This window comes from Sus scrofa, chromosome 2 (genome assembly GCF_054392235.1).
Source record: "Sus scrofa isolate SSC_HxYL_T2T_F1_AM1 chromosome 2, Sscrofa_HxYL_maternal_Yorkshire_Landrace_v2.0, whole genome shotgun sequence".
NCBI classification, from domain to species: Eukaryota; Metazoa; Chordata; class Mammalia; order Artiodactyla; family Suidae; genus Sus; species Sus scrofa.
In genome coordinates, this window is record NC_139384.1 from 45,716,346 (window position 1) to 45,730,205 (window position 13,860).

The 13,860-nt window shown below is 34.3% G+C and overlaps 1 protein-coding gene across 19 annotated transcripts in view; it reads left to right on the top strand.

Annotated features, from left to right (window-relative positions):
- SOX6 (SRY-box transcription factor 6) overlaps nucleotides 1–13,860 on the top strand; it is a 614,027-nt gene that overhangs the window by 116,813 nt on the left and 483,354 nt on the right. For 7 of the 19 annotated variants that reach the window (XM_021085331.2, XM_085011890.1, XM_085011902.1 and 4 more), the window contains exon 3: nucleotides 1,316–1,397. The exons of the other annotated variants lie outside the window; for them this stretch is intronic. The gene's annotated coding sequence lies outside the window, so the exon portion shown is untranslated. The remainder of the gene's footprint in view (nucleotides 1–1,315; nucleotides 1,398–13,860) is intronic. 19 annotated transcript variants of the gene reach the window in all.

Below are 13,860 nucleotides of genomic sequence, written 5' to 3' on the forward strand. Positions count from 1 at the left end.
AATTGCTATTCTTCATTGCCTGATGTCCATTTTCTGAACACTGTTGCTTTCATATGTTTAATCCAGTTTTTTTTTTAGTTGTTTAAGCCATAAGGGTAAATCCAGTCCATGTTAGCCCATGTTGGTCAGAAACAGACGTCTCCACATGTGTGAAGAGAATAAGTGATATATATTAAGCACGTAGTATATTAAGAGTGTTTCACACATAGAAAGTATTCAGTAATCAATCATTATTATTGCTGTTCTCTGCCTGCAACCTGTTCAATAGTGAAGCTTTATTTTATATGTCACTTTCTATATAACGCCTTCCAAATGAATTATTACTCTATTCTTTTTACTCGCATAAACTTTTAAACATACTTCAATTATATGACATGAATCTACATTATAAATTTTGGTTTGCTTGTTTGTATTTTGAGGTAGATTGTAAGCTCTTGGACAAATAAGATCTATTTTATTTATCATCCTTAGTTTCCACCATATAGTAGATGCTTAGATATTTGTTGCATAAATGAATAATCAACAGTGTCTAACACCTTTTATGAAATAGTCAGGAGTAGAATTTTTGATTGTGAAGGAAATAAAGATGGTTTAATAGTATGAGAGCATTTGAGCAGAATGAAAGTGGAGAGGGGTTCCAGAGAGCAGCATGATAGCAAAAGGTGTTTGTTGTGGTTGATAATATATAATGATAATGATACTAATAAATACGACTACTGCTACTACTACTACAGCTACTACTGCTATTATTACTACTACTATTAAAGTTCCCATGAAAATGAGAGAGAATAGAGGAGTATAGAAGGGAGAGGAGGAGATACATATTGCAGTGTGTCAGTGCAACCATTTTGTGATACCTTCAGTACCTTGCTGTAATATAGATGGTAACATTGGTAGCATTACATATATTGTGTGAATCAGTGTACCTTGAATTGTTGTAATAGAGGTTTTTAAACAAAGTGCTGAGAGAACACAATATACTTTTTGGAGTAGGTGAACCTTGGAAGAAAGTAGTAGGGATGGATTAACTGAGAAGAAGCAGAAAGAGATTCTAGATAGTGAGGAATAGTATAAACATCAATAAGCATAATATAAAAGAAAGATCAAATGGACCTTGGAGCTGGGTTCATTAGGGCTTCACTCTTATCTCTGCCACTTGGTGTAACTTGGAACAAATTACTTAGCCTATCTGAGACTCAATCCCCTCCTCTGTAAAATGGGTGTGGTTTTTGGGAAGATTATATGATGCATAGAGAAAATTTATTTTATGTCTGGCAGATAGTGGGTCCAATAACTATTAGTTTCTTCTTTTTAGACATTCTATATCTTCTGATGAGGAAAGAAAAATGCTTCAAGAAGGACTTTGTGACCCCTCATCACTTTGTATAAGAGCCCAGGTATAATATATAATTTTGAGTATAACTAATGTTCCCATTTATTTCCTATTTCCATGGCAAATGAGGATTGCATTGCATTTTTATGGTCCAGTACTAAGTCTTAGGTAATTGTTAACACCCGGTTTCTTTATATCTTCTAGTTTTAGCTCGTATTTATAACTATTGGGATTGTTGGCTAAACTTTACATACAAATGGAACAATTTTACTACCATAATTAAATATTTTTAGGAATGTTTCTACTTACAGGGAATATATGTACTGAATGAAAGACTGGAAAGATGAATATTAGAAATACTAAAATTTTCCAAGAGGAAAATTCTTTTATTTATTTTATGAATAAAATCAGCTTTGATTTCAATTTTTCATAAGGGAAATCATGCTAGAAAGTAAAGTTTAGAGACTATTGACTTTAGAAAATAATCATACTTTAAATCTCTAATTAGTTTATGAAAGACCATTTTTAATTTGCATTTATGAAAGTATTTTGGATACATGGAAATTTTTGGATACATGGAAATCTTTTTTTTTTTTTCATTGAAAGAAAAATTCAGGACTCTGTGTTTGGTTAAGAGAACTAAAGAGTTTGCATAGTCAATAGAATAAAAATTGATAACTGCAGTAGTTTCAGAGCCAATTTTCAGCACTGTTTTTGGTGGTTGAATACTTGCACGGACATATGCATTTCATAGGTATAGTGCATAATGCTGCCGATCCTGCCAAGTGAAAAACCCCCTTTAGTCATCTGCCTGGTATCTCAGTTGCTGACTGCTGATTTGGCAAGGATCTGGCGTGTGGTGGCATCTTCATCTGCTGTTTTCTCTAAGACTGTTTCTTTCCATTTATAAGCTTTAGCTTGCTTTGTTCTTATTTTTAAGAGTCACCCTAATTTTGGTTTAATACATGTTGCCTCCAGAATGCTTGTAGACATGTTGAGAGGCTGAGTTTTGATGAATCTCACAAAACTCCTCAACAGGGCATGAACTGAAACCAAGAAGCCGATAATATTAATAAATCAACATTTGGTACTATTTTGGATATTAACATATTCATAGTTCACCTTGACAAACCTGGGCCCAGTCACATGTGAATATGAGTTTAGTCATCTAATTTTAGTTTCTGGTGAGTATTTTTGTACTTTTTTTCCAAACTATAGTTGAAATAGAGAAAATGTTTATCACTTCCTAGAAATGCAAAGTTTATAGCCCACATAACTATGTGTTGTGAAATAAAAGAAAATGTAGGGAGCTATATCCAATCACTTGCAATGGAACATGATGGAAGATATTCTGAGAAAAAAAAAAATATGTATAACTGGGTCACGTTGCTGTACAGCAGAAAAATTTTTTTAAAAAATGCAAAAAAAAAAGAAAAAGAAAATGTGGTATAATAAATTGCCATCTTGAGTTAATGAAATAATTCTTAGGAATTCTTATATTGCACTATGGCTTATTTAAGATATTTTAAGTATTTTTTTTTTTTTTTTTTTTTTTTTTGCTATTTCTTGGGCCGCTCCCGCGGCATATGGAGGTTCCCAGGCTAGGGGTCGAATCGGAGCTGTAGCCACTGGCCTACGCCAGAGCCACAGCAACGCGGGATCCGAGCCGCATCTGCAACCTACACCACAGCTCACGGCAACGCCGGATCCTTAACCCACTGAGCAAGGGCAGGGACCAAACCCGCAACCTCATGGTTCCTAGTCGGATTCGTTAACCACTGCGCCACGACGGGAACTCCGTATTTAAGATATTTTAAATTGTCTATTTATTCATAATTTCAGAGAAAATTACTTATTTTGATATTTCAGATAAACATACAACTCTTAACTTTAAATAACCAGTACATTTATGTTACCTATGCGGGTAAACTGTATAAATCACTTATTGTAAAATTTAAAACATGCTAATAATAAGTACATATAATAGCTAAGTATATTCAATATTTAGGACTTAAAGTTGTTTTACAAATATTACTTTCATGGGGAAATTATCTTCCTCCCCATGAAATTAAAATGCCACAGAAATGACACAATTTTATTTAATTATTAGTAACTCCAGGACACAACTTATAATTTGTGGGACCTAGAAATAATTTGGCAATGACTGGAGTGGAAAGATCTTGCTCCTTAAAATTGGTGGCTTATTGTGCTGTCTGAAAAATCTATGTCTTTTTGGTATATATCTGAGTACATTTTATGATCACAAAAGAATTATTTTTAGATCTCTAACCTAGCCTCTTTCAGGCTAATATAACCACTTTGTTGTCAGATTTCCTCTTTAAAAGGTATAAATGAAGAATTTAAATTTTCATGTAAAGAAAAAGTATATTATTTTGTCCTTTAAGTACTTGGGTCCATATTTCTACCTACAATCCTTATTTTAATTAAAAAAAATTTTTTTTTGCCTTTTTTTAGGGCTGTGCGCATGACATATGGAGGTTCCCAGGCTAGGGGTCTAATTGGAGCTGTAGCTGCTGGCATAAACCACAGCCACAGCAGTGCCAGATCCGAGCTGTGTCTGCGACATATACCACAACTCACAGCAATAACAGATCCTTAACCCACTGAGCAAGGGCAGGGATTGAACCTGTATCCTTATGGATACTAGTCAGATTCATTTCCTATGAGCCACGATGGAAACTCTGAAATCCTTACTTTTATTTTATTTTTTTAATAATTATTTTTTCCATTATAGCTAGTTTATAGTGTTTTGTCAATTTTCTGCTGTACAGCAAGGTGACCCAGTCATACATATATGTATACATTCTTTGAAATCCTTACTTTTCTACAAGGGAAAAAAGCTTATAAGTTTAAAAAATAAGCTTTTGTGGTGATAAAATATGGCTTACATTACTTGGTGAAAGACATTGACTTAAAACTGAAAGGGAATAAACAGATCAAATGAAAATTATTTTGGTTGCTTATAAGCTTTTAATAAATTGCAGTATAGTCAGACCTGTGTCTCAATATTGTATTTTCATTCACATAAATCTTCAAATGGGTAATTATGTCCACATGATAAATATGTGGGGTTAATGATGGTAATTTGCCACCTGTGTCATGAAGCTGCTCCTTTTAATCCTTATGTAAAAATTTCCGTAGTTTTCTTGGTAAGTCTTCGGAGTATAAAAAATCTGAATTAAAAGGAAAAATATTTAACACTATTAAGAATCTCACTCTTGCCAAGAAATGAGTCATGCATAAATAAGGTTTGAAAATAAGTAGAAAAGTATTAGAGGTATACTTTAGATAGCAAATTGGATCCATTCATAAAATTTGTAGGAGTGTTTTCATTGTGCTATGGTAGTAATAAATGGTATTGTGCTATAAGCTTACTAGTAAAAATGGAATAGGTTTTAAACCAAAAGCTAGCTTGGTAACTTGGGCTCAATTTCTTGCCACTTCTGTATCCCTTGCAAAGGAGAATGCATTACATCTCTGTGAACAACCTGAATTTCCCTTGCCCTGGAAAATCATAAAGTCCAACTTGGCTTTTGACACAGTCTAAACTACTCAGATTAGGTAAAGCTGATCTTAAAAGAGAAAAATTGGATACTCAGCAAACTCCAGCAGATATTTTGACACAATCTTGGAGGTGATAAGAGTTGTCATAAATTTAAACATTACCTTTCCTAGCACAGAAACTTCACTAATAAATAGCTTTGAATATTTTATGAATGACTGAATACCTGCTTTGCTAATAAGTCCTCTAGAAAGCTATGACTATTTTGGGATGGTTTTACTTTTGGAGGATGGAGTGTTGAAGAGAAGGTACTGATGAGATGTCATATAATTTTACAAGTTGCGTAACTGCTTTTAACTACAAAACTGTCTCTGATTAAAATAACAATTGAGCTTGTAATTTTTTGTGAACAGCTGCTACTACAGGGGGTCATTACCTTGGAGAACTCAAAAATAATCATACTCCTGGTACATGAGTTATGTAGTCTTGTGTTTTACAGCAAAGCACAAAGTTTAAAGCCTATAGAAGAATGTTATTTGAAAGCTGTCAAACCATGTTAAAAAAGACTGCATCGTCAAAAGGCCCTGGTGGCCACAATTCTGCATGTAGCCTTGTCTTATTCATTATAAAATGCATGTTTATAAAGTTCCACAGAGCATCCAATTCCCAATTCACTTATATCAGCAAGACTTAACTTGCTCATTAATCTAAATTCTTTTGCAACTTTAATCTACATGTTTAATTAATCATAAAATGAGGCGGTAAGTAATTTCAGCAATGTGTGGCTTGTTATCAGATGCATTTAATCACTCTTCTGTGAGCTCATTTGGAAACACCTGAAGATGTCGAGTGCAGTTTGAATAAGCATAAATTATTCTTTGTCAGTGTACTTCACTCAACTAATAAGACATTAATTTAAAAGGCACTGTTTGTCATTTTTAGATCTTTACCAATATTTTTAGCTTAGCAATATAACTCTAATTGTATATATGATTCACAACTAGTGCCCGACATAGGAAAGGGTAAGAGTTTAATTCATTTTTCTTATTTACATGTAATTATGTCATGTAATTTTAGTTTTTAATGAGGATTAACCATCTTGTAAGTATTCATATGCTTTTGGAATAAGGTACTAATGAATTATAGTTGGAAAAATTATTTGTTGGTACAAAGGCTTGTGATTCCTTGTTTCTTGACTAGATTAGGTCTGAAAAGACATGAGATTTGGGAGAGGGCTTTGATTTGAGAATACAGATATTGCATAGAGGTTATACGATGCAGATGTTAACCTTAAAAAATCCAAGTAAAATAGCTATATTCGGCTATCTCATATAATAACATATACAATCCTTATAAAGGACCAGGTAGCCTAAAATAATGACAGTACCATTTCCCCCTCACATCTCTTAACACTATTGCACAGTTGATGATAGCATTTTTTTTAAGGCAAGAAACAAGGGCAACCATAATAACAAAAACTCACTCATAGCTTCAGAGCAAAAAAAAAAAAAAAAAAAAAAATTCATGAGGGCTGAATGAGTTATGTATCTCTACGTCAGGAGTATAGGAATAAAAATTGCATTTTATAGGATGTCATCACCTGTCCTGTTTATGCCATGAGAGCAGTGACACATGGTAAGAATAATTTTCTTAGTGGAAACAAATTTATTTACCTGCCGTCGAGCACCCTGTTCATCTTACTCATGAACTTATCTCACTCATATGCTGTCTATAGATTGTCAGCAGGGAGCAGAAGGGGTGATGCCTGAAAGGGAAATATTGATTTAAGCTGAAATAGAGCTATGTCCTCCATTTTTATTTGATGTGCACATCTCCTGGGCTTCTTTGCTTTCTTCAGGGATCCTTTATATTGAGCTAACGGTTATGTATATGTCCATCTCTTGCCTTATGCGTCATCACTATGTAAAAATTCTTCTTCCTGTTTTCCTTTCTAAGAGAAAACAAAATCCCAGGAAATCTCATTGGTATGGTTCAAGTTATATAGGCCATAATAGCACATCTCAACGAAGGACCATTTACCCTTATTTCACTTAAAGCACTATAAATGGCTTTCTTAGAACCACTGATGAAAACTTCATACACCAGGGCCTTCTTTGGAATCATTCTTGATAAACAACATTCATTCGAATTTAATTTTCTTGGTAAGAATACTTTTCTCATTCCTGTACAATCTTAGTGGATAGACACATACAGTCTAATATGAAAGTTTGCTGTCAGATTTTCTTGGTACGGAGTCTCAAACTTCCCTAACTCTCCTTACTCTGGTAAAAGCTGAGGTAATTTTTCCAATCATATTTATATTCTAACTTGTTTTGGGTGCAAAGAAAGAACACAGTGTTTCTCTCCTTTCACCCCGACCGATGTGTGATAGGACAGCCCTATTGTCCTATTAGGTCCCTCCACACAAAGACAATGATTTACTTTATAAAATGCTGTATCTTAACTATGGTTATTTGTCTGTATTGTGTACTTCAAAAAGAAAATGTTAAACTCAGTTCCATGTACTCTTATACTTTTGGATGTTTATGCATATGTGTTTATATATGTGTATGTTCACACATACAGCTTTGCCCCAAATGCAAATACACTGACACTTTTGCTCAGTCGCAAACTAAGAAGGACATACCACTTAAACAAGCTCCACTTAAACATGCGGAGATTTCGTAGTTGTTTAGAATGCACAATACCCAAAATGATGGACTACTCCAATGGATGCAACTGAATAAGTGGGCCTTCCATCCCTGGCTGAACTGACAGAGATGGTTAGCAGGCCTCTGATTTTAGTGCACAACTTCTGTGGCCAAAGGACAGCATGCAGGTAAAGAACGTGATTACTGATGGCAGAGAGGGCTGGGTGTAGAATGAGTTAGGAGCATGTACAATATGGTGTCCACTAGCAGTGTGTTCAGAGGGAAGGTTTGGAAGTCCTGAGTCATCAAAATCTTCAGCTGCTGCGGAACTTTATGCTCAGCAGATGAAAGAGTATGTCATAGTGCAGTTGGTTACAGGTGATACTTCTGACTTCGTACTATGAGTTTCAATATCTTATTTATGTTAAATATAGGAGAGCAATGATATATTCAGTTATACTTTGTTCTATCTCAGGAGAAGGCCTAATATCTCCTTCTTCCTGACCCCTAGTTTCTTAAACAAATGAAGTTCTCTTCTAATTGTTACCAGAAAGTCTATGTTATTTCCTATAAAAACTTTCATAATTTATGCCATTCATCTTTCCTTTGAATTCAGGCTTTGTCTGTGAGTATTGTTTGCCTTTCCATAGCAGGCTAGTTTTTCTTAATCATTTGAAATTGGCTCTTACTAGAAGATCATTTAGACAACATATCAGTATAGTACACTTGGTGGCTTTATAACAAGTTTTGATGCTAGATGCTTAGAACTCTGCCCAGCTGACATTTTTATGGATCCACATAACCTTGTTCATATATGAAAACATAGTGTTGAGTTATACAGATGGTTAAGTGTGAATTTACTTCTCTCTCTTGAATCTTCATGAGAATAGGTTGCCTTGAAGTTGTGTTAATTTTCCTAGTGTCCTTAGCTTAGAAACTTTATGTATTTTTTTAGGCAGCATCTGAATCAATTATATTCAAGAGAATATAATAATATATGCAGTTTAGAAACTGTTTTTTACCCATTACTTATAATTCATAGTATTTGCATGATTATAACTCTTATTGTCATCATATTAACAAGGTGATATAGCCACTAATTTAAATCATTTGTTCATGAATATACTTCCAAGTACTATATTCAAAAATCCCAGACTTCATATATAATAAGTGAGAAGGTAATTTATAACTTTCACAATAATTCTTGCTTTTTAAAGTTTCTACTTCTCCTAATAGTCAAGTTACTTGGTTTTTTGGTATTTTAACATCTATATCACAAAAACCAAAAAGACTTCGCTAAAGCATACATAGGCATGTATTTGTAGGCAGTTTCCAGTTAAATAATGCATATGTTTGTTGTTTGAATATGGACTGGATATTCTTTTTTTTTTCATTTAAAAAAAGTTTTGTTGAAGTATAGTAGATTTTGGAATGGATGTTCTTATGGAAAATATGTTATAGATGGTAATTTGATTACTTGGGCAATCTATGGAGCCCATTTACCTTATAATATGACTGAATTACACTATTGAGAGTGCTATAGTAGCTGACTACTGTCTCTTAAGTGGTTTTGGTATAAAATCTCATTTTGAAGTCTAACTTTAATAGCATTCTTTTGACCAATTTCTGATGGTGGGATTTGACAGTTCCTACTTCTGCTCTACCAGTGCACAGTAGTAGAAATGAAACATTCCTTGTAATGGAACTTTGGAGGAATTCCTTTTGTCCCTATCTATGGAAAGAGAGTAACTGGGTATCCTGGCTGAAGTAGGAGGGAATGGATGACCCTGGTAGCCCTGGTATGGAGATGTATGTCTGCTTACAAATGAACAGCATCTTATTGGAAGTTTATATATTTTTAAGAGTGAAGAAGAAGCATTTTCTAATTTTACACTGATGAGCCCAAAGATCAATACTTGTGCTTATTCACCATGCTTTCCAGTATATTCCAAGCATTTTCATTGAACTTCTTTGACTTACTTCCCCACCCCATCCTATCATTTTAACTTTTTGTTTATAAATTGTAGCACTAGTGTTCAGTTTTTAATAGAACACTTTTGGAATGTATTTTTGATTAGGTCTTATGTGAGCTGATATGTGCACATAGAAAGCAGCTGAGGTTGACCCCAAATTAAATACAGGTGGATCTCTGTATGAGGGTTCTGCATCTGCAGACTCAACCAACTGTGCATTGAAAATATTTGGAAAAAGAAATTCCAAAAAGGTCCAAAAAGCAAAACTTGAATTTGTTGTGCACTGGCAACTGTTTCTGCAACGTTACTGTTTAACTACATTATGTCCTTTGAGAATATCTGAAGTCATATGAAAGTGCAGATATGTAATGGAACATTTATTTGGTCATACGTAAAACATCATCTTGAACCTCAGCAGTTGAATCATATTCATCTCTATTTTTACTTCAGATCTGGCAATTTATATATGTTTTTTGATTGTCAAGAGGAAGGTATGAAAAAAGGAGAGCAGTGGGGAGAAAATGAGAGAAGTGGTATTTTAAAAGGCTCCAAAGACTTAAGTTGTCAGAGAAAACAGTTTGATGAATTATGGGTAAAACAGAATGAATTTAGTTTCCCAAAGAAATTCATGGCTCAAAGTTTAGGGGTAAAGTGCTTGGCAAAACAAACCATGTATTTTTCTTAACCTGGGGAGTTTGAAGAAAAAAAAAGGAGAAACATTTGGCAAAGCAAAAAATCAGCTGACTTCATGCTTACCAAGTGAAAAATCTGATTCTTTATCATCCAAGCACATAGTTGGGTAACTCACAAACAGAGCTACTCAGTGTATAGGTTGTAATGGCAAGAAGCCAACAGTGAAATCAAACTCATAAGCACCCTATAGAAAGCCCCTCAAATTACTGCTGTGCCGTTGCCAGCTGTACGGCCAGGGAACAAGAGCTGTACAGATTTCTATGGAATGACTGGGTTACTTAACACAGCTTGATTGGCTCTGTTCCTGCCCCTGTTCTCTTTGGCTGACAGCTGACCACTATACTAGTTTGGTTTGAAATAAGACCGAGGTGAACACAACCACTTATGTGCAACTTGTTCTTGAGCATTTCTTTCCCAACCCCCACTCCCAATAAAACCCCACACATACCCTATATACCTTGCAATAAGAGAGAGAAATATAACTGAGTTTCTGAGAGGCACTTTGCTGTCTCATTATTCCAAAAATCCATCAGATTTTTTGTAAAAGAGTCATTTCCTCAGTCTTTTATTTGTAAGTGCTTGAATATATTGAATGGGAAAAACATCTTAGATTTTTAATTTTACCAACTTTTTTTTCCATTTTATATCAATGCTTATGATCTTAGAGCTACAATGGTTATTCAGAAGCCATCTATTCTTACCCTCTTGTTCTTGGATAAGGTCTGATAGGTAGGTACTTCTATCTATAGTATTTCAATAAAGAAGATATCCCAAGATATCCCATAGGGCACTAGATGGCTTCAGTTGCTATACTGCATGAATTAGAGCAAGCTTTGAATGAGTGAGGTGGTTATTTGGCTCTTTTCCTGTAACACAAAAGCTCATAGACTTGCATGTTCCAGTTTCTATTGTTAGGAGGCTTTCAAACTTTTTTGACTGTAATTCAGAGTAAGAAGTGAATTTCTGAATTGACCCAGAATGCAATTTAACATAATCGAAATAAAAAATTTTCATGAACATTACTTATCCTTATTTTGTGCAACGTTTTAGTTTTCTCTTCCACTTTCTTTTGCTTCCTTTCTCTGTCCCTTCTTTTCTTTTTTTAATGAAATATGCTGTCTCTCAGAAAATTGACTTTATCATCATCACTCACTTGACTCAAAGTTTGAAAAATATCGTCTTAAAGTAAGCACTTTTAAAAAAAGTCTTGATCTTTATGGTCTTTGGTCTACCTTTTTTAAAAATTGAAGTATAGTTCATGTACACATCTACTCTTGTTTTTAAATAACTGAGACTCCTACACAGGATACTAATTGCATTGCCTATTTATCATTAGAAAGATAAATTTGTATTCCACTAGTGGTAAATATATTAATAACACCATATACTAAGTGCTTAATTGTACCAGGTGTTATATTAAATGCCTTATGTGTATTTGCCATGATAATTTTATTATTTAATCGTCATCATTATCCTGTGAGGTGGAAACTAATACCCATTTTTATAGTTGATGAAATTGAGGCTCAGAGTGGTATATCAAATTTCCTGAGTAACACAGTAAATGATAGAGGCTCAATTAAAGTTCAAGATTGTTTAGCTCCACAAACATGCTTTTCCCCTCAAATAGTGACTTCTAAATTTTACCTCTAAAAGAAGTTAAGTACTTTTGCAAAGAGTACATATCATAATGAAAAGCAGACTTGTGATGATGATTGCCACATATTTTCAATAATGTAAATTGAAACTTCATGATAAAATAATTTTCACTCTGTAAAGAAAAATAAAGAACAGAAAAAAAAGAAAAAAGGGCCTTTCTAGACCATGAATAGAAAAACTTCCTGTTCTATTTAAATCTTGTATAATAAAATCTTGTAAATATTTTATTTTTATGGAAAAAAGGAATAGATATACATGGAATTACATCTTATGCTACAGACCAGGATATTTTAGCAAGTCAGAGGAACTCAAACAGGAATAAAGAGTGGAATTTTCCTTTCATTTTCTATAATAACAATATTTGTTGAAGAGAAAAATGGAGGAAAAAATGACCATCATGCCCGTTTTGAAGAAAAACTTGTTTATATGTGTAACACATTGGAGAAATTGTTTGGGATCACTTTGGCTATGCAGAAATGTGACCACTGAAATTCTTAAGCAAGGTGTGGGGCTATCGGTTCCATGAAACTAATTAAGTCAAATAAGAATGAGTATTTGTGAAAGTGATTCATTTACCTCACTTTTTCAATCTCTCTCTGTAAAGGGAAGTATTTTAGAAAGAAAATAATGGTACAGTTGGCTCTTATGACCTTCCCCTGCTTTTCCAACCCCTTCCACATTCACAGGTTTAATAGCAGACAGTTTCTCTTTCCTCCGTTCTCTTCCTCTTCCCCCCATCTCCCTGCTCTTCTCCTCTCCTGTGACTTTCCTTTTGTTCCTTTCTCTTCCCACTACTCTGCTCTTTACCTTCTCATCGCCTCTGCCCTGTCTTTCATTTTGCATTCTTACACATGAATGCCATTATTACCTTCATTCTCTTATTAGAAAGATAACTCTTAAATCTTCTAGGTAAGGTGGAAATGGACCTTATTTCTATTTATTAAAATAATGATCTAGAAAAATAACATTCTTTCTCCCTTCTTATATCTCTCTCTTTCTCCCATAAACCAGACATACATTTTCAGAGGAAATCTATTGTACTATTTTTGAAAAATATTGAAATGTTGCTTTGTACTTCATATCGTCTTGGGAGTAATTGTGTCTGTGGTCATTGTATGACCATTAAAGAGAAAACCAGAGATTCCATACTGAAAATTGGCATTGACTCAGATAAATGAACCTATGTAGACATACTTTTTTTTTTTTTTTTTGGCCACACTTGTGGCATATGGAAGTTTCCAGGCTAGGGGGTTGAATCAGAACTGCAGCTGCCAGCCTATGCCACAGCCACAGCAATGCCAAATCCAAGCCACTTCTGCGACATATACCACAGCTCATGGCAACGCTGGATCCTTGACTCACAGAGCAAGGCCAGGGATTGAACCCACATCCTCATGGGTATTAGTCAGTTTACAACCCATTGAGGCACTATGGGAACTCCTGTAAACTCACTTTTATACAAGAAGATGGACTTTCTCAATGTGTAGTTGCTAGGTGATGCTACCCTAGAGGAGAATTTGAAAGCAGGCAGGTGTGCTAGATCTAAGCCTCATTGAACTCAAGGTCAGTATTCTAAAAGCAGCCTCCTCAAGGGTACTCAGAAAAGGTGGGATAAGAATTTAGAGATGCTACAGCAGAAGCATGTTTTGAAGTCCAGAGGAAGTTAAGGGATACTTTCAGAAATGGTAGTATGTGTAATAAGAACATGATCAGTAATATGACCGTGATTGAGATATGTTGATGAAACTCCCAAATATTGCTGTGAGTAGACAGATTTGGTTTATGAATAAGGACATAGAAATACAGACACTGGCTGCAGTTGTGTTGGACAAATACTGGAAAATACAAATTACAGAATAATATTGAGTATGTTGGTAGAGTGAAATGCAGACCATGAAATTAAGCATATATAGATATACATTCAGATAAGATGGGAGATAAAAGTGAGCAACAACTCATTATTAGTTGGGATAGAATTTGCAGTTGATGGATTGTATGTTACAAGTTTCCTTGATTTATTTCATCTAAGGT